Source organism: Myotis myotis, unplaced genomic scaffold (assembly GCF_014108235.1).
Source record: "Myotis myotis isolate mMyoMyo1 unplaced genomic scaffold, mMyoMyo1.p scaffold_m19_p_20, whole genome shotgun sequence".
Taxonomy (NCBI): Eukaryota; Metazoa; Chordata; class Mammalia; order Chiroptera; family Vespertilionidae; genus Myotis; species Myotis myotis.
Window position 1 is genome coordinate 1924129 of NW_023416325.1, and position 26446 is coordinate 1950574.

The 26446-nt window shown below is 37.2% G+C and overlaps 1 protein-coding gene and 1 long non-coding RNA gene across 2 annotated transcripts in view; both read left to right on the plus strand.

Moving 5' to 3' along the window:
* Positions 1–26446, plus strand: part of TTC28 (tetratricopeptide repeat domain 28) — a 379564-nt gene that overhangs the window by 77025 nt on the left and 276093 nt on the right. The window lies entirely within an intron of this gene.
* The window catches only part of LOC118678220, a 28695-nt gene continuing 27960 nt past the window's right edge, over positions 25712–26446 (plus strand). The window contains exon 1 of the long non-coding RNA XR_004974819.1: positions 25712–26008. This is a non-coding gene — a long non-coding RNA (uncharacterized LOC118678220). The remainder of the gene's footprint in view (positions 26009–26446) is intronic.

The following is a 26446-nucleotide window of genomic DNA, read 5'->3' on the forward strand; positions in this document are numbered from 1 at the left end:
TTCAGATATTTACCTTCTGATCAGTGTCAGACATATAACTTCTTAGGAAATATTGAAGAAATTCAGAGCAATGAAAACTGTGTTTTCTTTATTTCCTCTCTTTTACTTTTTGTTCAAATTTGAATTGTCAAGTAGTTAATGAGGAAATACTATTTTATTTTATTTTTTTAAATATATTTTATTGATTTTTTTTACAGAGAGGAAGGGAGAGAGATAGAAACATCGTTGAGAGAGAAACATCGATTAGCTGCCTCCTGCACACCTCCTAACGGGGATGTGCCCGCAACCAAGGTACATGCCCTTGACCAGAATTGAACCTGGGACCTTCCAGTCCACAGGCCGATGATCTATCCACTGAGCCAAACAGGTCAGGGCTGAGGAAATACCATTTTAATAGACTTTTACAATATATCTTTTAGGGAAGTGATTTGAGAAGTGCTACATTAAGAAATGAAGGAGTTGTAAAAATGTCTTCTGGTAGCTGCAGATCTGAGAAAAAGTGTTCTTACTGTTTGATATCAGATCTTTGAAACAAAACGCTAAATGACACCATTTTGAACTGTTAGCTTGGTAGCACTATATTAATAATCCTAATGGAGAATATATATTGCAATAATAGTAATTCCTTAAATATTTCAGGTATAATTACTGACTCAACTTGGAGTAAACAAAATAAATAAAGACACAAAGGAAAAACAATAAGGTAATTTAAAATAGTATTGGTATTTAAAGGCTTCTAGCTAATGGTCTTCTATTGAGTGGTACCTATTAAATGAAAGCTGAAACACTTACCAGACAGCAGAGGAAGAAATGTCATACAAATAAGTGACCCAAAGGAACTACACCTAAAAAATTGAAAACCAATTTAAAGGCTTGTATTACTTTGAAGTTTTAGATTGGTTCTGTCTTTCTATGGAAACCTAAATATATTTTCTGTCTCCTTTCCTGAGACAGCCACTGTTCTCAGACCTTTTTCCCCCCAATTTAAATAACTTTGTCTTTTAACAAAGTTAAGTCCAATAACATCTGAGCATGGGAGATTGCTCTTTAGTCCACACACCTTGTGTGATATGCATGAGGATTCACAAATGCCTTCAGAAAACCACCCCACAGATTAGGAACCATGTAGGTCCCTTAATTTACATATGGGAAAGTGAAGCCTTGAGTGGTTTAAGCCAGCAGTCACAAATTAGGACTTGCAGATGGAATTCAGACCTACAGGCATGTTTTGTTTGGCCTGTTAAGATGCTTTAAAATTTTTGAGCAAATGGTTAAAAATCAGGAAATTTTAAGCCTCTTGTGAAAATTAGGGGATTGGAGTGATATTCCTGCAGGACATTAATTGGCTAGAGTTACTTAGCTACCTCTTTTACAGGATTTATATATCTCCAGGTTAGCAGTCCTTACAATTTCTTTTTGTCTTATACCCGATTCTGCTTCACTTATTTATTCACCTGCCTTGCCATTCTGTTATATAGCAAGTCAGAAACGGAGTGGAAAATAGAACCTTTTCTCCTGACCCCTAAGCAATTGTAGGTCCCTACTGTAATTGCTTAGGCATTGGTTTATAAACTCTGGGTTCTTGCCCTTCTGTTGCCATTAACTCTCAGTGTGACATTCAGAGGTCATTTAACCCCTCTGAATTCCAGTTTTGATATCTGTCAAATGGTCATAATAAACATTTAATCATGTAAATAATTTAAACAAACCTAAAGGCTTATATTAAAACAACCTTATAATGTCATAGTTAATATTTTGTTATATGTTAGATTGCTTTAAAATGCTGCTTTCACTATGTCCTTTGCCTACTGTTAACCTTCAGTGCCCTGCATTCTACAGGATAAAGTCCAAATTTCTTTGCCTTACAATGTTCCCTACAATTTGGTTCTAACACACCTTGCCAAAATATGGAATGGAATGTCACTCATTTACTGTTCATTCTCCACCCTCCTACCCCCATCCCTTACTCCCTATTCTTTTATCCCCTAAATATTGAGCACCTCTGCTATACCAGACACTGTTTTGAGCCATGAGGATTATAAAGCTGAACAAAACAAAGTCACTACCTCTGACATTCTTATACTTAAGCCTTATATTTTAGGCAGGTCAGTATTTTGTATCTTGAACACATATCTTACATGTATGCTTGCCTCCCTTGCCCACGCTATTCTCCTTTTTTCTCTTTTTTTTTCGTTGTTTTATTCATCAAATATTTATTGATTGCTTATTGTGACAGGCACGATTTACTGGATGTTGGTATTATAACAAAGTCCCTGCTTCCTTGGAATTTATGTTTTTGTGGGATGCATAAGACAAATAAACAAAATATCTTCTATAATAATAAAAGCATACTATGCTAATTAGACCAGATGTCCTTCTGGATGACCTTCCGGACAAAGCCGGGGCTATAAGGGAAGCCTGGGTCCCAGGTGCCAGAGGGAAGCTGGTGCTGGCAGCCCGGGGAAGGAAGTCCTGCCCATGTATGAATTTTGTACATCGTGTCTCTAGTATGTCATAAGGGCTTTGAAGTAAAATGTACTAGGGCAAGGAAGATAGAAAGTACTTGTGTGTGAATCATGGTGTTATTATTTTAGAAGAAATGAGGAAAGGCAGCCTTTCTTATATTTGAACAGAGTCCTGTAGGAACCGAGAGAACCAAGAGGGTATCTAGAGGAAGAGTGATTCAGGCAGAGGGTGCAACAAGTATATGCTTGACATATTCAAGGGACATGAGATGGCTAGTATGGTAAGGGCCGAGAGAGAAGTAAGAGATGAGTTCTGAAAGGTTGAGGGGTCCAGATCCTGAAGTTGGCATTACTGGCCATGGTACCTTGGCCTTATGCTCTAGAATGAGTTGTATCATCTCTGAATTTTTAATTCAGATTCCTTTGTAAAACTTTCTTTAACCATCTCTATTCACAGTAATTTCTCATTCTAACTCCTGGAACACTTATTTAATACATAACTCATTGTTGCTTAACTGATAAGGCAATGCTTGGTTGTCTTAAAGGTTTTCTGTTCTGTCCTAACTTTTTTGTAACTTCTTTTAGCATAACCTTCACCTACATGATGCTTTCCTCCTCATTGGTACTTAATATATGTTTGTTTTATGAGGCTCTGGCCTCAGATGTCAGCGATAGGAATTTGAAAGCAATGTCTAAGAAAGAAGTGAAAGGACTTGGTGATAGATTAGATATAAGGAATGATGTTAAGGTTTCAGTTTGTGATCCTGGAAGAGTAACAATGCTATGGAGAGATAAAGGAAAGTTGGCAAAATAAGCCAATTTTGCGATAGATTGGTGAATTTGGTTTGGAATTTATTGAACTTCCCATGCGAGTAGGATATTCAAATTAAGCTGTGCAGAATGACTTGAATGTCAGAACATATGCAGAGTATTGATATTATTTGTGACTGCTGCCAGCAGTACGTAATTACAAGAGCATGGACAGCCTGTTACTCATTTCTAGTGCCTGGAACAGGGGTTGGCAAATAATAGGTGCTTAAGTCATAGGTGTTACCTGTGACTTAATTTGATGAATGTGTTACCAAGATGAGAGGTAAGGTCGGTGTATAGCTCTAATGCACATCGTGGAAAGGGCTTAGGCTCTGGAATCAGTTCATTGTGGGTCTGAATTCCAGTTTTATCACCTTCTGTGTGCTGTTGTCTTGGTTGAACAAGTGACCTCTCTGAATGTGTGTCCTCATCTGGAAAATGAGGACCTTCCTTGCTGGGCTGTGAGATAATAATTGCAGGAATAGATGCTGGCATAGAGTAGTGACTTAAGAAATAGTACCTATTCATTCAGCTATAATTCATATTATTACAAAGGTAATGTTTTCACTTAAATTTCAGGCTCTTAGGCTTAGAAAAGATCTCAAAAGTAATCTGTTTCAGTTAACTGTTTTGACTATTTTATTTTACTTGTTTTTAATCCTCACTGAGGATACCCCTTCCATTGCTTTTCAGAGAGAGAGTGGAAGAGAGCGGGGAGGGGAGAGTAAAAGAGAGAAACATAGATGGGAGAGAGACACATCTATTGGTTGCCTTCCGCATGCATCCTGACCAGGGGTGTGGAGTGAATCCGCAGCCCAGGTACATGCTCTTGACCAGGAATCTGACCTGAGACCCTAAAGTCCATAGGCCAACGCTCTAACCACTGAACAAAAGCGGCCAGGGCTGCTTTGACTATTTTAATGACATTTATAATACAACTAACATCCAATCTGCATATAATCACCCATGTCAGCCAATCCTGCCAATGCATATAGAGCTCTAAGAATAATGAGTGAAACATTGTTAGAACATTGGACTCATAATACACCAGTTACTATCATTATATACACCAGTTAGTATTTTAGTAGCTTATTACTTTTTATAATCCTAGCTATCAAAATAACCTCATGATGGGATAGGAGTTGATAGACATGTTGGACATCAAATAATAAAATTACATAGTATTTTGTATTTAGAGATGTATCTCCTTAAATAGGATGGAATCATTTTACAGAAGATAAATGAAACTCAATCTCTATAGAAGTATTTTTTTATAGTAAGAAATAATGCTAAATTTAGAGAAGCAGAGTCTTTTTTTTTTTTTACATAAAGTGATTTTATTTATACAGAGAACAAAAATAAAGAAAACTAAGCAATGCATTGCTTAGGGACAGATACATATATGGATAACATAAAGAAAGGCGAGAGAATGATCACCACAAAATTTGGGCTGGTGGCCACCGTTAGGGACTAGGAGATAGGGCCTGGAAGGGCCATAGAGATGTCGGAGGAGCTGGTAATATTCTACTGAAGTTTGGGGGCAGGTAAATGGGTGTTTGTGGTATTGTTTTAGCAGTACATATTGTCCCTTAAAGTAAGCTTCAACTCCTTATCTATCTACCTACCTACCTATCTCAAGTTTATCTATGTGTCATCTATCTATGGAGATATATATATATATATACTCATCTATAGGTATATTTCCTAATTTCTAAAAATTAAATTTCTTTTTCCTATCCTTACACTTAGTGTTTAGTTTGTGGCCTGTTTTTATTTTATTATATACAGAGTCTATTCTTGATTAATTTTTTTTATCTTGTCAGATACTCAAATCTTTTTGCTTCAAATCACACATTCAGATTTTGTAGCCTTTTGATCTAGAGTCCTTTCCTGTTCCTTTTGTCTCTCAACATCACTCACAAATCTAAGTACATCTTTTGAAATGATTTCCTGATTTTGTCGGTCTCTTCTGGCTTTGATTCCTTAGGAGCTGTTGGGTACCTCTGAAACGCTTGTTTTACTTTTTGCTTTGGAGCAGATGTCGTGGCACTAAGACCCAGAAACCGTTTGCGCTGTGTGGCTGGAGCTGGGCTGGCTGTTCGCTCGCGCTGAAGGGAAGGAAGTCATTAGTGCAGACTGAGCTGCGGAGTTGGGTTCTTGCAGGATTTCCTTCCAGCCTTTCCCCACTAAGGTTCTTGGGAATTAAAAAAAAATCTAAACACACAAACCAAGTTTTCCTATTTACAGTGTTTAGGGAAGGTAGGCATTTGGGGAAGGGCAGATCCTTTCCCCAAGTTATCCAAGGAGGAAGAGAAAACAGCGTAAAGAAGCTCTGATTACAGATCTTTGGAATTTTCTTTGCTAAATTTTACAAACGAGAAATACACCCAGAATTTTGGGAATTGCTCCAGGCTGCGCGTGAGGGTTTGATTGCTTGTCTAATCTTTTTTTCTTTTTTTTTCTTTCTTTTTTCTTTTCTTTTTTTTTTTTTTTTTTTGAGAAGAGGAGAATTCGCCAAAAGGGGTTTGGATGGCAGAAGCCCGGCTGGGTTTCTGTAGCAGCTCGTGTTTTCCAGCTCTTCTCTGAGGGAGGGTCTCTGCCGCGGCTGGGAGACCCCTTGCCACAGGCTCCCTTTGCAGGCTCTGGCCGGGCGGAAAATGCTCCGCTTTGGCAGGAGGAGTACGCTGGCTGCTGGGACTTCCTAGCCCAGTGGGAAGTGTGTTCGTGGTTTGGGGATACTTTTCATTGAACTGAAAGCGAAAAGGCTGGACTCTCCTGGGCTTTTTCCCTTCGCAGTGAACATGGGAAAGAATTAGGGGGTGGGAGGGAGGCAGCATGACTTGCAGTCGCTGCTGCCCTGCGTCTGCCCCCAGCCCCCAGCCAGCATCTTGATGTTCCACGTATCGGCTGTACAAATATGATGAAATGGCAGCCCCGGAAGAAGGTAAGTGTCCTGGAGTGGGGATGGGGCCCGGATGCCCTCCGCAGGGAAGGGTGACAGGGAGCGGTGGCCCTTGGGCCCCTCCACTGCCTCCGTAGTTTGCTGGGCTGGCCGGTTCCAGCAGCTCTGTCCCCTTAGGGACTTGTGCCACTCCCTTAGGGACGAGTTACCAAGTCTGGTCGGCGTCCACTGCCCGCTGAAGTTTTTCCTTCTTGGTTTGTCTGGACTGAGCCTCCGGGGTGACAGCTCGGAAACACCCGTGGCTTTAGAAGCCCTGCGGAGTCAGGGACACGATTAGCTTTGCGGGAGCCAGCCAAGAGCTGCCAAGGACTAGGGAACGCCCCATTCACTGGGAGCTATTTGGGGCTGTACCCCGACACATTGCAATGTCCCCGCAGGTGGGTGTTGTAGCACCTACTTCCCCAAGGGGTTAATAGGCTCCAAGCTGCTGGCAGCCGCTTCCCCAGGGCCCCGCTGGGGGGCGAGCATCCCCAGCACAAACCGCCCAGCAGCTGGTTCCTGTGCAGCCAGAGGCTGCGGGGCCTCCTGACCGAATGCCTGGGGCCCTGCCCAGGAGGGCCTTCTGCCTGCGGGGTTCCTGGGCAGTCGTGTGGGCCCGCGTGAGTGAGAGCGCCGGCCATTGTGCACTGGTGTGTGTCTTGTGCGTGTCAGTGTGCACGGGCGTGTGTACATCGATCGTGGGGAAGAGGGGGAGGGGGCACTTGCTTTTTGCAAGATTATTTCCTAATATGGCTCCTTTGTTGAGAACTCAAGAAAAAAAATTCCAGTGGTTCTATCAAAATAAATTGCTATTGGTCCCAGAAATAACGTTTCTAAATGTGGGACTGGTCCCTACCCCAGGACGGTCAGGGAGAAAGACAGCTTTCTTCAAGTTGTTGGCATCTGTAGGTTTGGCTAGGGCTCCCTTTTGCTAACTTGTCTGACTGGCGCTGTTAGATGAACCCAGTGGTTCACTGCACAGCACGACACCTACCCCCCCTCCCCCCTCAGTTGGCCACGGTTTTTATTGACATTCTTCTGAGGGAAAACATAGCGAGCTGAATGTGCTGTGCCCTTCCCCAGCCATGACCTGTCTCTGGTAGCAGCTGCCTGGTGTTTTACTTGCACTAGCTAAACTGACTCTCTCTTTGTGGCATGATGTGTGATACCATGTTTTACATCAGAGCTGAAATAGAAATCGTGTGAAATGCATGAGAAGATACTGTGCATTTGTTTTATTGCTAGAGATTCTAACAAACCCTGATTCAGTATAGCCTGGTGAATGGAAAGGTTTTCTTTGCTATCTAATTGATTCAATTTTGATCTCTGACACTAAGTCATTTCTCCCTCAATCTGAAGTCAGAATCTTTCATATGTTAGTTCTCATCATAGAGCTTCTTTCAGTGAGATTGGTTTATTTTAGTTAAGAGATCCATGTATCTTCCACCCAGATCCTCATAAAAATCAGAGTTAGAATGAGGAAAACCCATAGAAGAAACCATATAGTTAAGTAAGCAGTTTAAACAGATGCTGTATATTCCTGAAGCCTTCCCCCTCAATTTCTTCTATATTTGTAAATTGCATATTTATGAGTACTTTTAAGATGTCTGCAAACTATACATTCATAAATGTCTGTTTTTTCTATTTTACCCAATATGCAGTAACTCATGTGGTTATGTCTGTGAAAACCCCTCTGGGTACTGGTATTGCTTGAACCACGGAAGTATTATTCTTGGCAGTCAGGTGGATTTCTGGACTCTGGAAGATTCTGTTTCAAGTGTTAGGATTCACTCCGCAGTATTTATTCACTCTGATGCTTAAATTGCTATACCAGAAGGTTGTGTTTATTCACTGTATTCATAATCCCAAATCATGTTCTAAGGATCCAGATATAATTCTGAAGAGTTCATAGAAGATTAAAAAATAAGCTGAGCCATCAAATATTGTATGATTATTTGGTGGTAGCTTGAGAACAATTCTTGCTTCTACATTGGAAATAGAAGGTTCCTTGGAAGAGACTCAGTATTAAACTCTGGTAGGGCACCAGTAAGTCTTTACAAAGATTAGGTTTATTTTCTTACTCCTGCAAGAATATTCACATGATCAGATCACTGCCATGGTTTCTGGCTGAGTCTGTTAACACATTTGTAGTGGTACAGTCACATGCCATGTGTTTTGCCAAACTGTTTCATAAAAACCATTTACACTGCAGATGAAAAGTGAGACTGCATTGATGTGATTTTAACAAAGCTAGGGAGATCATCCACAGACTGCAGCTACAAGCACCATTTGTCTCTAGCTGGCCACCATGACTAGGATTGTTGGTAACTTGCTATCATAGTGCCCAGTCAGCCTCTACCAGTGCTGGCTTCTGTTCATGCTGGTCTCACTATAAGAGAAAGACCCTAGGTTCTAGGTTTCTTTGTTTCTAACTGAGCATGCAGCTGGGGTACAAGATTGAAGGGGAGCTCTTCACTCTGCTTTTCTTTGCTTACTTGCTGGGTTAAACTAAATACTAAAATTCAGAATGTGAGCTCTGGAGGATTTAAATAGGATCTGCTACTTTTTCACAAAGAAACCACCAGAACATGATTAATTGTGTTCCACCTTCAGGATTAGTGAGGAGCTTAGGGCCCAGTCTTCCAGAGTACAGTGTGCCTCCCACCAAGGGCCCTGTAATTCCCCTAATAGCAAGATTCTGTGCAGTTGTGATGGCATTATGGGAAGGATGGAATTTAATATCACACAAATAGCAGGTGCCATTTTTTATGTACCTGCTCTATGCTAGGCGTCTCTGCTTGCTCTCTAGCTATCTAATGAAGTGATAGGTGTTATACTTTGCATTTTGCAGATAAGGAAGTAGATTTGGAGTGAAATGACTTAATCAGAGTCACACAGCATGGCAGCATCAGAGCTTAGGTTAGACCAGGCGTTATTTACTTCAAGACATGTGTTCTTCACGTGTGTACTTGGGGATTTTGATGACCAGGGCTCTTTATACCAGAAAGATAAAGCCTGAGAGCTAAAATGATCCCAATATATGAAGGTTAGCAATAGCTTTGCTTCCTCTTTCTAGATATCAGCACCAAGACGCACTTCTTGCCTCCCCTTCTTCTTGAAGAAAAACAGTGATTTTATCTACCTCAAAATTCTTGGAGCATTTAGAATCTACGTCCTTTTAGGCTGATGGCTTTTCTTTTTTATTGATAGTAACCTTTATATCTCTTTTATGTGTATCTTTATCTTTTTATGTATATATCCTGCCTCTCTATACCTCAAGCTCCTTGAGTATAAGAACCATATCTCACAACTCTTTTAAAAAGAATATATTTTTATTGATTTCAGAGAAGAAGGGAGAGGGAGAGATAGAAATATCAATGATGAAAGATAATCATTGATCAGCTGCCTCCTGCACGCCCCACACTGGAGATTGAGCCCACAACCTGGACATGTGCCCTGACTGGGAATTGAACCATGACTTCCTGATTTACAGGTCTACACTGAGCTACTGAGCTACACCTGCTGAGCTCACACCTCTTTTTTGGTGCCAAAGATAATATAGATGCTCAAACAATAGTTATTTGATATACAGGTAAATAAGAACTATTACTTTATACAACTGGTATTTTTAGACTTTATTCTAAGAGGGGGTATGAACTTTAAATGTAAAAAGGTTTAACATATTTCAGTTGATTCATAGATATTAGACTGGAGTGGATTATTAAAGAAATCAGAATGTTTGGACACTCACTTCTAATATTTTGTAGACAACATCAGGGAGGGAGGGGACAAGTATACTTTCACAAAATCTCCATGGCAGTCAGTCATTGTTAAGACACACCACCAGCCTCCAGGGACCAGGCTCCTGATCCGTGTGATGATTCTTTTTATTAACATAACCTTATTGCCCTGGCAAAATGTACTTCCCCCTGTTTTTATAGTAATAGGCTATCATGCAGCACATTACTTTTATCTTGTATTTGCAGAAATGATAGTAATTAAAATGCTCATCTCATAGGAACATGCTTGTTTACACTTCTGAAGTGATTGATTTCTGCTCTTTAAAATCCAGGGATTAGTGTCAGATAACACTGTGTAAGTAAGACTGCAGTCAGAACCTTCAGGAAGCTGCTGCTGATTGGATTTTTTTATTGCTTATCTAATGTTATTTTACTGTTCACACATAATAAAAGATCATTAATAGGAATGTGTCACATAAGCTACATTAATAATGTCATTTTAGAATCATATGATGTATTTATCTTGTTACACTTGTCACATTAATATAATGTGAATCTGGCTTCTTAAATGACTTCTCTGATGGAGCTTCATTTAAAAAGCTTATTTGGAAGCTCACTTGTAAAGATTTCATCCTGTAAATTTGTCTCTTGGAATAGCTTATTACTTTTACAAAAGAGTGCATTTCAAATCCTTGCATTTTCTCTGTGATAAAGTATTTTCTTTCTGGATTAGGAAGCTTAAGGCTCATATTTTAATGCAGCTGTACTAAATTACTTAGTTACCTTCCTAAATGCTGTGCTAGTTGATATGATTAAATTATTTACTTTTGGGCCCTCTCCCTTCTTCTCTGAAATCAATAAAAATATATACTTTTTAAAAGAGTTGGTTTGATAGTATAAAATTAGACTTAAAAAGAATTGAGCATTGTGGACAAAAGTAGTTTTAAAGAGAAGGCTTGGAAATTCCACGACAAAGGTCTTTCTGCAAATCCATTCTATCTACCATCCCCAGGTCAGTGCAGCTAGAGACCCAGGTTTTGATTCTGACAGTTCCCATGACTTGTGTTCTTGGGCACGTCCTTTAATCTTTCACATCCGACCCCCCACTGTTATAGTTTAGCTCCTCATCATCACTTGCTGGGTCTATTGCAAATGGCATCCTAATGATTTTTCATCCCCATTCCCCTTTTATTCTCTGGCTTTTCCTTCTTATTCCTTTTAGAGTAATTGTTAAAAACAACACATTATTCACCTTTTTATTCACTAGGCAAAACCAGTTATTTATTTAGTATTTATTGAAAGTATTACAGATGTCCTTTTTTTTTATTCACCTTCTTGAAGTCCTGCCAAGTCTCTCCATTAGCCAGTAGAGGTCTCCAAACTGGGGCAAGCCCACCTTGTTCTAGCGGGTATGCAAGAAAATGACTGGGTTACAGGGAAAATATGAGAACTTCTGTTTTTATGTATTTTTAAATATAAAAGAACAAGAGATAAATTAATCTTTACTGATCTTTCAAGATAGTTTGACACTTGTGTCCTCATTTGTTCATAGGCCACAGGGGTTCTTAGTGGTGCCCACTCATTGTTCCTGTCACCGTCAGTGTGCTATGGTACACTGTCATTTCCATCGTGAAAAGGCTTGCCTTAAGTGATTAATTTTATTAAAAGAAGAACAAAGAATGTAGTGTAGGTTATATAGTGATGAAGAGGATGGGCTCTGAAGCTAGACTGCCTGAGTTTGAATTCCAGCTTAATAGCTGTGTAGCCAAGTTATTTAATCTCTCTGTACTTCAGATGTCTTATCTATTTAATGTGACTGGCATCTAGCTTTTAATGTGACTTTGAGGATATAATGTAAGACAAATAAATATGTTTACTATGTTTTTCGTGTTAGTACGATTGTACCCTACAAGCTAGTTGGATATGGTTCACCAGGATTCTGTTTTGCATGTAAGTCCTTCTTTTGCCTAGAATGCCTTCTCCTCATACTCTAACTTGTCTTCCTTTTGTCCCTGGTTATGCTTTAAGAACTAGCACAACCTTGTCTGTATGAATTCTATAATTGCTGGGCACAGTTGGCCACACCTCCTTGTATGGGCCACAGTCATAGCCCTGTACTGTAACTGTTAGTATGTCTGTCTGTCTCTACCATTGTAGGGCTTTGAGGGATAGGCACAGAGTAGGAACTCAATGGGTGAATATTTGCAAAAATGTAATGCAGTTATGGGCAATGATCTTCAACCCGTTGGCAAAATTCTCTGACTTGCCAATTATTGGAAATGGCCTAACTCGCAAGTTTATCTCTATCTATTCTCACCCTCTCAGAACACCATATTGATTATAAGGGAGGGTAATTTATTAAAGGGATAATAACCATGAACCTATTAAAAATAAAGTCACAGTTATAAAAGTGGTGGTTGTACATTTTGGGTATACTAAATTCAACCACATTGCACACTTTAAATGGTTAATTTTACGTCATACAAACTTCACCTCTATTGAAAAAAATGGAAAAAAATTGTAGTTATAGTTGACGTATCTTACAGCTTATCATAAGACATCAATGCAGCAACAGCATAGTTGTAAAACACTGTAGTGAATCTTTATTTTCTTCAGCCCTAAATATTTTTGATTTTGTAAAATTGGTAGGAAATGGCCATCTATAGAAAACTATTTCCAGGAATCTTTGAGAAGCTGGGAAAGGTTGATGGATAGACTTGATAAGAAGTGAAGGAAGTCAGTGATGAGGAAATTTGATTTGGCACCTTTACTGTTCAGGAGCTAGCCAGTAAGTATTGCCAGTGTGAGAGGCTACAGAGTTTAATTAGCCCAACTTCAAGAGAGGGAGCCAGCAGCCACCTTCACTTTGCTAGTCAGTCAAGGTGATGACATGCTGTGGAAAACACAGCGGAAGCAAGGGAAAACCTGAAATCCCTGGAAGCTTTAGCTTCCACAGTGAATTCATTATATCATTAATAATAACAATGTTATGTCTCAGCTTTAAGACTGCTTTATTGATGTGCTAAAACCATGTAGTTTTATTGAAAGGTATAAAAATTATATCATTTAACTGACATTATCAGGTTTATATGAGCTTTTGTACTAAACTTTCTTGTTAGTCCCCTCTTAGTTTTTGTAGCTAAGAGGAGTATTCTCATATATAGTAATTGAGCCCTTTAATTATAAACACTGTTATTTAATCTGTTAGAGTTCTGTCTTTGCTATTTTGAGCATTCCATCCTTTTAGCATATATTTTAAGGAAAGACATAAAATTGTACCCTTTGGCTTATACCTTTTGTATAATAAACTTAACATTTCTAGAAAGGGTACAGGAAATAAGTTTGATGGCAGTCATGAAAATTGCACATAAGTTTTTGGATGGTCTCAGTTTGGACACTTAAAGGACTGAAATTTCTTCCGCTTATTTCTAGTTATGTAAGTCAATGCCCCTTCATAAATGCACCCATATTTCTAGCATTATTAAAGTTGTGAGATGTAGTATTTCAAATTTACATCATGTTGTGTGTGGGGGGGGGTGAGACTTGTAGAAACACAGATATTGAGGCAATTCTGAGTTAGAGAGCAGTTAACCTGTGGAATAGGGTCAAAGTGTAGTTAGGAGCCAGGAGGTCATTGTGGGAACACACTGTGTTTGGCTACATCGTCTCTCAAACATGCAGTATACCTACACTTGAACCTAGAAATGCAATAATAGGGAGTATGGAAGGAAGAAACCCACGAGGGAACTTTGTTGCACATCCTGGAATAGCTTTGTTATAGCCAATATTGGCATAACAACACTTATTAGATTAGAAATAGTTTATTTTTAGAATGGCTAAATGATTCCTTATTTTGACTTACCCAATGTAGGTATTCCTTGTTTTAAGTAAAATAAAAATACAATATTTTGCATCTGAAAATAGACTGAATGCCACTTGTTTTATATAACTAAAACCTTGAATGTCTATTATACTTATCTGGATCGTTGCTTCATTGCCCTGAAAATGAATTATGTATGTTGAGCATATTTTATATTTTTAATATTTATAAATGAATATAACAGGAATGTATACACATATTTTCAGGATCATGCTAAATTGTGATATCTGTGAAAAGCTGTATGAGTAAGCACAGACCTATTAGATATTTTTGGAGCAGTGTTTGTGAAGTTGAGATTCTCAGGCATAAATGAGATTTTTTTTTTTTTTTTTTTTTTTGAGGAGTAGAAAGAAAAATGTCATAGTGAGTGGTGGTGGGACCATGATCATTTTGGTGGACTTTGGGTGTTTATTACTTAATAATTAGTTGTGTTTTTTTTTTTCAAACAGAAGGTGATGGACTGGAGAAAGAAAAGATAAAATACAAACTACTTTGTTTTATTGTTAAGAATTTTGGTAAAAACATTAGGTTGAACTATGTGAAATTGCTGATGTATGGCCATCTTTTACATAAAAAATAGAAATATACTATGGTCCAATTAATATTTGGGGGGTTAGGAATGATGGTGATAAATATTAAAATTAAGACTACAGTGTGTCTGAGAGATTAATTATGCATTTTAATATTCCATAGTTACCATGGTTTCCATGGAAAAAATTGCCACTCTAATATTTAATTTATCTGTGGTATTCTTGTGAATTTCCTGTTAACTGAAATTTAATTCAACTGCCAGCCCTTGTTAAATTTCAACCATTTTTTTATGTGAAATTTTCTAAAATACATTACACATTTTCTGCCTTCGTACACAGAAGGTGCTAAGCATGATTTAAAGTTCTCCTGATTACTCAGGATTATTATCACAAGCATGAATTATTCTACTTTGCTATGATATAGCAACATTATAGGAGCTTTTAAGGTATGTGGAATTATTTTTTCCTATTCTGAATGACCTCAGATTGCCCTTTTGTTTCTTTTAAAATACTTTCATGTCTTCTGTGTACAGTTTTTATCTTTCTTTACATGTTGCCCAAAGGAATGCTGCTGTCATGTGCTTACCTCTTGAAATTCTGTTTTGTATATGTTTCCTCTCTGTAGTGGGTAAAATATGCCAGTAACTGAGCCTTAGCTGTGACTGAGATAAAAGTAAGTAGACACTGAGTGAGGGTTTCTCTTAAGAATATATGAACTTTAGAGTGTGAATTGTGGCTTTTCATTTTGACTGCTTAGAGATTTTTTTAAAAATTTACTTTCTGGCTTAAGGCTGGGTTTTAGATAGTTGAGATGGTTAAATAGTAACCTTTTAATAAGTGAGATATTTAATACGCTATTGATTATTGATAGGTAGGTATATTTGAGGATGCACGATCACAGAGACTGAACGATTTGATAAATACCATTGTGGTTTTCTCTTTTCTGACTTTACTTCAGTGTTTCTGGCTTGGCTTCTCCCTCACCCCCCAATAACTTGTTTAAATGTATACAAGCAATAAAATACTATGGTGGAAGGAACTAGTATTAGTAGTTTATGTGAAAGGTAGAATTGCATATCCTAGGGAGTATATGTGATTACTTTTGAGAAGAAACAACCAAGGAGTGTGGGATTTATTTAAATATTAATTAGTTACATATTAATTAACCAAAACATTATTTTTTGTGACACAAATATTATTTATTTTAAACAACTCTTTTTGCTTTAGCCTAGATTTTTGCCAGATAGTATTTATGATACTGAGATTTAAACATTTTTAGAAATGAAAGGAACCTAAAGGACCATTTAATTTACAGATTAAGAAGCAGAGTGCCAGGAGGGTAAAGTGGTTCCTTCAGAAGAAGCATGTAGCTCTTCAGAGGCTGGCCCTAGACCTGAGTACTCTAAGGCAGGGGTGGGGAACTTTTTTCTGTCAAGGACCATTTGGATATTTATAACATCATTTGCAGGCCATACAAAATTATCAACTTAAAAATTAGCCTGCTATATTTGGTCAAACATTTAATTAAATCATTGCTAATGTCTTGGCAGGGCCAGACCAAATGATTTCTCCGGCCTTTACTGCCCGTGGACCAGATGTTCCCCACCACTGTTCTAAGGAGAGGGCCATTTCCACAGGACTTATAGTGCTTCTACCTCTTCTCTAGTTCACAACGTAGGGTTGGGCTTATTTGTAAAAAAATAAAACAAAATCCCAAAACCCCAGTTATATAGATGGTATGTATTGAAAACACAAGAAAACCAATTTGCTTTTAGATACATCTTCTGTGACTTATTTTCCTAAAATCCCTTTGTGCTAATGCTTAAGAAATCCATGGTAAAATGCATATATATTAGTAGCATTTGTTTTCTGTTTGTTAGCTTTGCTGGTCTATCACACAGCAAGATGTTGAAAAATGTCTTAAAACTTTTTGAGGTAGCTGGTAGGGAGGGATTCATGAAACATTGGGATCATAGTCACTGAGAGGCCTGATTTGAGGTGGAAGATGGGGTCACTTTGATAGGGACCCTGAGTAGCCAAGAAGCAGTGTTAAGGGGGGGGTCTGTGTTTTGGAGGGACAGGAGAAAGAGATAGCTGACAGTGGAAATAGAGAGATGTTGACAACAAACTTTACATATGTCATAATTTCAAGGGAAGACCAGCTCTAGGTCAGAGTAGATGACACAAAAAGACCAAGAATAGCTTATCTGAAAAGTAAACAACTTATGTAGGTTAACACAAACATGAAATAGATCTCATTGATAAGTATATCATCAGGATGTACTTGTCACTGTTCTAATTGCTATCCTATTTATGGTGGTCACAAAACAATTTAGAACTGGGCTATTATGGAACCACTGTTTCTAGTAAACAACTGTAACTGTGGGTAAATGATCAGTGTCAATTTGAACAGGACTCTCTCACTTTATTTTTAAAAGTGGATCCATAATATATCTTTGATTGCATCATACTGAATTAAGAATGAATGAGAATGTAAAATTCCTAAAGCTAATTTTTAAATTATTATGAATCTACTAGAGGCCTGGTACACGAATTCGTGCATGGGTGGAGTCCGGCCGTCCCATCCCAATGGAGGCCCATTGGGCTGGGCTGGCAGGGGGGAGGGGCCACGGGTGATTGGCCAGCTAGTCTGGCCCCCGATTGGGTTGTTGGGGCTGATTGGGGGCCGGGCCGGCCAGGGGGAGGGAGGCAATTGGGGCCTGGATCAGGCTGGTTGGCTGCCGCAGTGTGCGCTGTAGCCACTGGTCGTTCTGGTCATTCTGGTTGTTCCGCCGTTCTGGTTGCTGGGCTTTTATATATATAGATAGAACATACTGCTGACATTTATAAGTTGATTAAAATAGAATAAAATTATGGAATAGACTTTTTTATCTTTTTAAAATTCATATGTAAAATTTTAACTTTAAGAGATACCAGTTAAAGAAAGGATCTTAAATTACATGTTATTGACTATGTGTAATTACATATAAAATATAATTAACATTTATACTGACCAAATAAACCAGGGAAGATTAATAGGCACAGAGGTTATAATATCTTGCCATGGATGAGTTTTAAACACCAATAGAAAATGTACAAATTTTGGTTAAATAGAACCAGATATGTGTTCAGAGTTTAAAATATACATAATTTCTTAATGGACTCTGTAGTCATTTTAAAGGCTTTTTCAATGATATGCTTCTAAAGGGAATAATATTTAAAATCAAATTTTAAAAAAATGATTAAATGATTAAACATTTACTAAAGTTGTTGGGGATGCAAATATGAATAAAATACATTTCCTCTAGAAGGGAGGATAAGACAAGTTGACAAATACCTGAACTCTGAGGTGGCATATGTTAAGTATCACCAGAGAGAGTGACTAAAAGGAGAGGTCACAGCTGAGTTGGTGGAAGAAGGAGAAGGGTTTGGAGTTTGGGATAAGAATTAGTGGACCAAAAGAGTCTGCATGTGGAATGGCATTTCAACTAGACTTGGTGGGCTCATTTTTACCAGACGGAGACATGGAGGCCATTCCAGGCAGTGAGGGTAATATAGGGAAAGGCAAGCTCTAAGCATGTTTTTACAACATGGTAAGGAATCCCAATTTGGCTGGAGAATAGACTGCAAATGCCAGCTGAAATCCAGATGGTAATTGGCCCCAAAGATGGTGAAATCAGGGTTTCACATACTTATTCTCCTCCTAATGCTTGGTTAGTAACTGGTTTTCCTCACACTTTCTTATTAAAAGAAAATGAAAAACTGAGTAGGTTGCAAATGGTGGGGTTTTATTTGGCTCTGCAAGGGTTTTTATAAATACTCCAGCAGCTGTTAACATGTTTTTCATGATTGCCCTATGCCTATCAGAATGAATCTCCTCATTGTTTCATTCATAAGTCTACATTGGACTCGTTTATCTTTGAATGTTTGCCATTCTCATTTGTTTGTACTCCTTTGGGTAGAATTACTTACCTGATGATAAGAATATCTTAAATTTGGAATTCTAAGCACTTCTGACTTCAGAATGTTATCTCTTTACTACACATATTATGTAGGACTGTTACACAACCAGTTTGAAGTCTGTAGCACAATTCACAAAGCAACAATCTCTCCTGTATTTCCAAATAAAGTATTTGAAGGGAATGATATTTGCAAAATGTGCTATAGTGGTAAATTTAGAGAGTACAAGATAATTACTTGTAATTATGGCAATTTCTGTAAGGGAAATCATCTTAATTTGTTCCTACTAAGAAACAGAATTGCTCTACTCATAGCATTTGAATCTTTTTAGGAGATTAATGCTGTGTGCCTTCATTACTTTGAATGGACATTACAGCTTTTCACTACATCTGAAATTACCCCTTTAGTTCAAGCTTCTGTTTGAATTCCTGTTGAATTCAGTCTTCATTTAAAAAACCCCACGATATTCCAGAGCCTTTGTTGAAGAGAACTTACATGTCCATCCTAAGCAAATTGTAAAAGAATACTACATCTCTACTAGGAGAATAAATTCCCAAAGAAGTCATAGTCTATAGATGGTGAAAAAAGCCTTTAACTCATACTTGGAGCAGTCTCCTGTCATGCTATTCCTTGAGGATTTACAATTTAGATGGCCTTAAGGCTGATGGGTAATTGCTATGGCTTCAAAGGAATGCTGTGTCTCTGGGCATTTTTATGAAGACAGAATTCTGACTACTTTTTAATTTTTAAGTATTTAATTATACCATTTGGGAAAGGTAACTTGTACGTAGTTAGGACAGAGAGAAAATTGGAAGGGGAAGGATGGGTTTACACCAGAATATCATTAATTGGAAATAATATTGAACAAGAAATGATGGATATATGTCTACATAGGGGACAAAGGTGCTAAGTATGGAAAGTTAACTCATTGTTAGGCTATGATTGTCTACAAAAATAAATGATTTCAGTCTTCAGAGCTGCTGGGGTGACTTAAATTCCGAGTTTTTCAATTAGCACCGATTTCTTTATATTATGCAGGAATTTCTTTTGGTTTCAGTGAGTTGAAGCTGGTGCCTTAGTGCTGAAATTTCTGTCTCCCCTGGTGCCAGGTACAGTACTCAGCAGCAATCAGAAGCCGTTCATGAGTAAAGTTGCTTTAGGCAGTTCAGATAGAGCGAGTGAGATATAAAAGCCACAAGTGACTCAAAGGTTCTTTGATTTTGCAGTGTTCTCTCCTTTCTGCTAAGGCCTAAACTTGTAGTCAAACTTGGATTAATTGATTGAATAATTAGTTCAGTATGTATTTATTGAGGGTCTATTATGTGTCAGGTGCTGCCATTTATACCATAATGAGGAGGAAAAATGAGTAATGCTTAATGGTGATTCTGTTATTTCAAAACTTGAGCTAGTTCAGTTTATCTTTATGTTTGCTAAGTAAGTTAGTAATTACTGAATTTGAGAGACCCAACTAATTTACTAAATATATGAACTAATAATTTATGAAGTGTTAGACCTTGGGGGTGCAGATTTAGATATAATATGATCCACATTTTCAAGGAGCTTACAGTCTAGACAGGAAGTCAGATGAGAAAATAAAGTTTTGCAATACAATATGATAATAGTAGTACCACATCCAGGGTGCTGTGGGAACATTGAAAAGCAGCAGAAAGGAGGAGCTGAGCATGGAACCATGTGTAGAAGTTGTCTAGGTTAATAATCACCATGTTTTGTTTTGTTTTAATCCTCGTCTGAGGATATTTTTCCATTGATTTTTAGGGAGAGTGGAAGAGAGCGGGAAAGACAGAGAGAAATATTGATGTGAGAGAAACACATCAACTGGTTGCCTCCTGCCTGCGCCCAGGCCAGGGCCCAGGCTGGGGAGGAGTCTGCAGCCAAGGTATGTTCCCTTGACTGGAATTGAACCCGGGACCCTTTAAAAGGGTTTACTATCCGATTTCGTTTATTTCCATGTTATCACATAGTTGTTCATAGCTTGATTGTCTCTTAAATATTTTAGAAGATAAATGTGCATTTCCTACACAGTCACCTCCAATTAGATTAGTTTTCACAGATTCTTAATAAAATGAGTGGTACCTCTAGCCTTTTTTAAATTTTAAATTTTTGCTTTATGGCATAGTGTCTTCCTTTAAAAAATACGTTAATATACAGACTTTTGAATATATTATACCATATTAATTTTTTCCTTAGTTTATTTTAGATTTAGAAAATCCGTTCTTAAAGTATATTCCACTAGTTACTGAGGAGGAAAAAATTCTATGGTTAAATAAATTTAGAAGTGTACGCATTGTCTCTTTTTTGGAGATTCATTTGGCATATTGTGAGGGTTCTCAGAAAGGAGGGGAGGAGAAGAGAAATTTCTTTACCTTTATTTAACCAAATATTTCCCAAATATTACCTCTTTTTAAAAATAATATGGAAGTATATTTTGGGAATTGCTTTCTTAACATATCTTTGTTTTGGAATTAGATATAAGAATTCATACACATGGTCAATATGGAAATACTCTTTTATGGCTGAAATTTATTAGAATGAAATAACAAGAAAGAAGGCAAGAGAAAGAAATAAAGTGAGAAGACTATAGAAATAGAGAGCTGTGAGAGAAAAATATTGGCAGCAGCAGTAAAGGTAAAAAAGAAACTTATCTTATAAAAGTTACAAAATGTTATTAAAATGTGACATAGTGAAATCCATTTATCAGGTTCCTGGATTTAACATTTCCCTAGAGATATGAAAATATTGGTAAGTGCCAAAGCATTTTTCTCACATTTAATTTTTTACAGTGCTCAAAACATTTCCTTACTGTTTTTCCTGAAAAACATTAAAAGGGTTTCACTTTATTATTAAAGGACTAAAAATTTAACAATGTAAAGTTAGATAAGAGGGCGTAGTTCCCTTGGTGAATTTCACAATTGGGAAAACATTTTCCTTTCCTGACTTTTTAAGAGCAGATAAGTTAGAGGTGCTCTTTTTTATCTGCCTGAGGTTGTGTGAATTGTAGTAGACTGTCTTTAAGTCTTCAGTGAAGGTATGAATTGTTTAATTATTTGGTTACATTTTTTGATGGAGTGCTGCTGTTATTCCTTCGGTCCTCTACTAGGATAAAAGGCCATTTCTGAACTGGGTTAGGGGGAGGTCAGGGAGAGCCATTGAATCCATCCTAGTTTTGCCAGATAGCTTAGAGAAGAAAAGGAGTTGAATAGGAGGAGAATGCTCTAAGTCCTGTCAAAATATTCCAGTTAGCTCTTGCTTGGTGCATCATCAAGTAGTCACTTTACACCGAAGCAGCCTTAGGAGATAGAGGGTAAGAACTTTGGGAAATTGTAGAGATCCTTTGGGGTTAGGGATGTAGCTATATTAGGAATTTGAGTGGCCTGATACAACTCCAACTAACTATATGAAGATAGATTAGAAAACTGCGTACGTTGGACTTTTTATTAAATTATATTCGTGATATTCTCTGCTTAGTTATTTTTAACCTTGGCATATTAAAAATTTAAATGTTACCAACTGTACTGAAGAGAACCAAAAGAAGATTTTATTGTTGTTTTCCTGCACTTCCACTGTTCAATGAATGAGTCATTCATTGAATAAATATTTACCAAGTGCCTATTGAATTTTGACAAGGGAATCAACACACTTCTTGGTGACAATGAAATGGTGACAGTCATTATCAAAGTGAATGGACTGCAGGAGAAAGTGAGACTGAGGAGATAGTGTTGGGTTCTGTTGTTTTAGTGAGGAAGAATTTCTCTTACTCTTTCTCTAATCTTCCCCATTCTATCTCAGCTTGCTTAAACTGAACTCATTCTTCAAGGCCTTACTCAGGCCCTCCTTTCCATGAGGCTTTGTGAGGTTCACCAAATTAATCCCTTCATTCACTGCATCATTTTGCCCTAATATTATTAGAGCAATTATTGTAGTTTGATAAGTTGATCAATGAATTGATTGACTAGTTTATTCTTTCAATGTGTTTGTTACACCTATATCAGCTATTTGGCATATCAGAGAGGGGGCTGATGAATCAGACTCAGTCTCTGTCTTCAGTGAACTAATTGTACATTGCATATTGCTTGTTTGTTTTGGTTTCTCCCACTAGATCTTAAACCTCTGGCAAGCAGTGATGACTCTTATTCACACTCTCCCATGTGCCCAGCATAGTGCCTGACTGTACAAGGCATTCAGCAAGTGCCTTTGAATATATTGAATTTGTTTTTGTTTCTGGCACACGGAACTGAAGATTCATGGATATTGCTCCATTATAGTTGATATTTGTATAATAGGCTTATACAGGAGGAAACCAAAGTTCTGACAGCTTATATTAAGTGACATATCCAGCTGTGTTTAGTAAGTCAGTAACAGATGAATTCATATTATGATACTTTTTACGTTAGTTTGCAAGCCATTGAACTAGTATGACTTACTTTAGCTTATTTTAAATAAACCAAATAACTGAAGGACTATGTTTTAGAAATATAATTTGTAGTAGAAACAAAGGTTTTGAGCTTTGTTTATATGTACAGTGATTTAGTAAGCAATAGAGTCAGATGTCAAAAGGCTTTTAGGTCACTGGTTGAGTAGCATTGTGGTTTATTATTTACCTTTTGTCTACCACAAATGTTCTTCTAATCCAAGAACCCAGAGTAAATGTTTGCCGAAAGTCTCTGCAATGCCTAAACAATGAAATATTCACATGCTTTAGTGGTAGCAAAATTGAATGACCAACAGCTGCCAGCAGCCATTCCTTACTGATCTAATCCAGGAGGTTTGTGAAGGGGGAACGCATAGATCAGGGCTAACTGGAAATTAGCAAAGAACTGAATGTTTGACTAAATGTGGTTATAGTTTGGTGTGGTAAAGGACAGAGGTGAGAAATGGCCTCATATCAAAACCTAGTGGTGACAAAGAACTTTACTGCAAACATCTATGGCACAAACACAGAATTAGGTATGAGATGTCTTTACCTGGTACTATATTTAAGGAAGTTATCAGCCGTATACTAGGGCCTGGATAAGGAGATAATGCTTCAAAACTATGTAAAAAAGCATGATTTCTGCTAGAGTTCAGTTGGGAAGCATATATTAATATCTCTACATATAAAAGCCTAATATGCAAATTGTCGCTGTGGGAGTTTGACTAGGAGACCGATCGCTAGCTATGACATGCGCTGACCACCAGGGGGTGGCGTAGAATGAAGGGAGGCCCCGACCCGGCAGCCAGAAGGCCCCGATTGGCCCTGATCATCGGTCAGGCCTCGGGACCCTACCCATGCATGAATTTCATGCACTGGGCCTCTAGTTCAATTATAATACAGTATCCTAAGTATTCTAATGGAAGTATGTACTACTAATGATGGGAAGACTGAGAAAGGAGTGTGGGGGAAATAGAGGTTTCCCACACTGAGGGCTTTGTTGGAGGCAGGGTATCACCGTAGGCAAAGGTAGGAATATGTTAAACAGTAGTTTACATTTGTTTATTTACTTATTTACTTATTGTGAAAGTGTAAAGTATGATGGACAAGTAACTATAAGAACCTGATTTCCTGTATTCCTCGATTTTTTAAAAAAATGGTACCCAAAATGACAAATAATAGGGAAAACGAAATTTTCTGTGGGTCTTAATACTATTTCCTAATGTTTAATGTAGTATCCATTAAATGAGTGAAAGGACAATCTTTTATTACATCTTTTTATGTGCAGTTATTTTATTAGGTGTTTTTCCAAGTTATTTCATAAAGTTAATTTTACATGAGACAGGTATATCAAAGAACTTGGCATTTTCAGATGTAACATTCAAGATTTGAATTGTTCTAGTCATCCCAAAGAGTGATGTAGAAATTGGTGATCTTGATAAAGCACACAGTGGCCCATGTGCCACCTGTGAGTTACTTAGCTAATTGAGTGAGCATAGCTGGCTACCCGGCAACTTCATATGAAACCACTTTATAAAATACGCATTGGGTTGCTGCTAATGTAATATGACTTCTCCTTGGTATGCAGTGTCCACCATCCTCCACCCTTCTCTTCATCACAATAACTGATGTGCTATGTAGTGGCCATCATTCGCATTTGGGAACCTTGTTCTGGTTTTTCACAGACAGATAAGGTTAATGTAGCAACTGTAATGATGCAACTTAATGGACTTTAGAGTTTATTTACATGACAGGATTTATTTTAATGGCATATAAATTACTTTAGTTCAGTATTTAGGAACCATTGAAGATTTGAAGAGGGTTACCTAAAATTTTCAGTTATATTTTTATGAATTTGTGGGGAAGCTATATGCTGAAGTATCTTTTGCAAATGTGGGGAGTTAGAATGATTCAGAGATCTTTAGGCATGCCAGAGATCTAAAAGTTTTAAGTTTTTGACTCTTCCTCTGGATTCTTTTTCATCTCAGATACATGGTATGAAATATCTGTATTTCTTCATTAAAAAAACAGAACTATGCTTTTATTATTTTGACTAAAGATCTAGATGACTGGAAATAAAATCACAATTTGTATTATCCATTGATAGGAATTGTTAATGTTAAAATACATTTTTAAAATATATCATTGCATTTTCAAATAAAATTAGACCTTTAGTGTTTATGAAATAAGGGCTTTCTCTCTGAGTTTTAAAATACTTTTAAGCTTCTTATAGAAGCATAGGTAAAATTTAACTTATGTAATGTTATTGAGTTGTAAAAGGTGCAGACCACATAGAATTTATATGAGATTTTAAAGTCACAAGTGAAAATAAAGTGTTTGCAGTGTTGACTTATGTATTTCCGAAATAGGTTTTTGAACATTAACCCCTGAAAGGCATCCATCCATACATCTGCCCATTTATATATGGGATTCTTACTACTCATCAAAGCTGTTTAGCAGAGAGGCCATTCAAATAGAAAGTGAGAGGAAAATAGATTTAATGTTTTTGAGCATTACATTATTACTTATATTGTGTTGAGCATAACATTTTGTGTTTTGCTGACTTGACAGAGATACTTACATTCATTTACTCCTCTATTTTTCTCTTAAAAATAATTGGAGTTTTTTAAGATAAATACAACTGGTGACTATAACATCCTCATCAAATCTGTTTGAAGCTTATATGAGACCAGATTTCTTGTTCTTTGTTTATTTCCTTGACTAGTTATTTATTATAGTTCCTTTTGATTTGAAGTAGCAACTGTTGGCATTTTGATAAATGCCTTAAACAGTTATATAGTTTCACCAGTTCTTGTGTAAATGGTATTTCTTCCTTAAGCAGATAATCAGCCATAAATGAATAATTATTGCTCATATATATATTATATATATATATATATATATATATATATATGGAACATTCCAACCTCATGAGTCATCAGAGAAATATGATATAGCTTTTTTGTATTTTTCTTCAAAAAGTCAATAAATTACCAGGTGAAATGGAATAAAAACAATTCTTTTTGAAGATCTCACTTTATTACTTATTTTTCTTAGATTGAGACAAATCAGTTTTCCAGAGTTGAAGTTTTACTTGTTTAATTTTGAAAAACAAAGCATCATAGCATGCTTTTGGGTGTGTGCATCTAGGATGGAACAGAATGGATATGCCGTATTCCTTTCCTGTGGTTTGCTGATATAGGACAAAAGGATGGAAGAGGTCTTATAGCATCTTTATCGATTGCTTTGTAAGGTAAATAGGAAATGTGGCTCTTTCAGGAACACTTGGTTATTGGTCATAATAGTACTACCTTCTGTAGGTTGCAATTCTATAACAGAGTAAGATCTCTCTTTACTTATACCATTTTAATTGCAAAGAACTTTTTATTAGGTTAGTAGTAAATATGTTACATAATTTTTGTATACAATGTGACATTATACATTTGAGTATATATCAATTCACATAAAATAATAGCAAGCAGAGGGCATCTACTCTTCCAAGTGTGTCTTAAAATTGTGTTCAAATTGTTGTGTTTCTTGGTTTTATGATTATAAAAACAGGATTAGAGTTGCTTTCTTTCAATTGCTTGGGGAAACAAAAAGACCCAGAAGGCCAAAGAGCTAAGGTGTGTGTTCCCGTTCGTTCTCTCTCTCTCTCTCTCTCTCTCTCTCTCTCTCTCTCTCTCTCTCT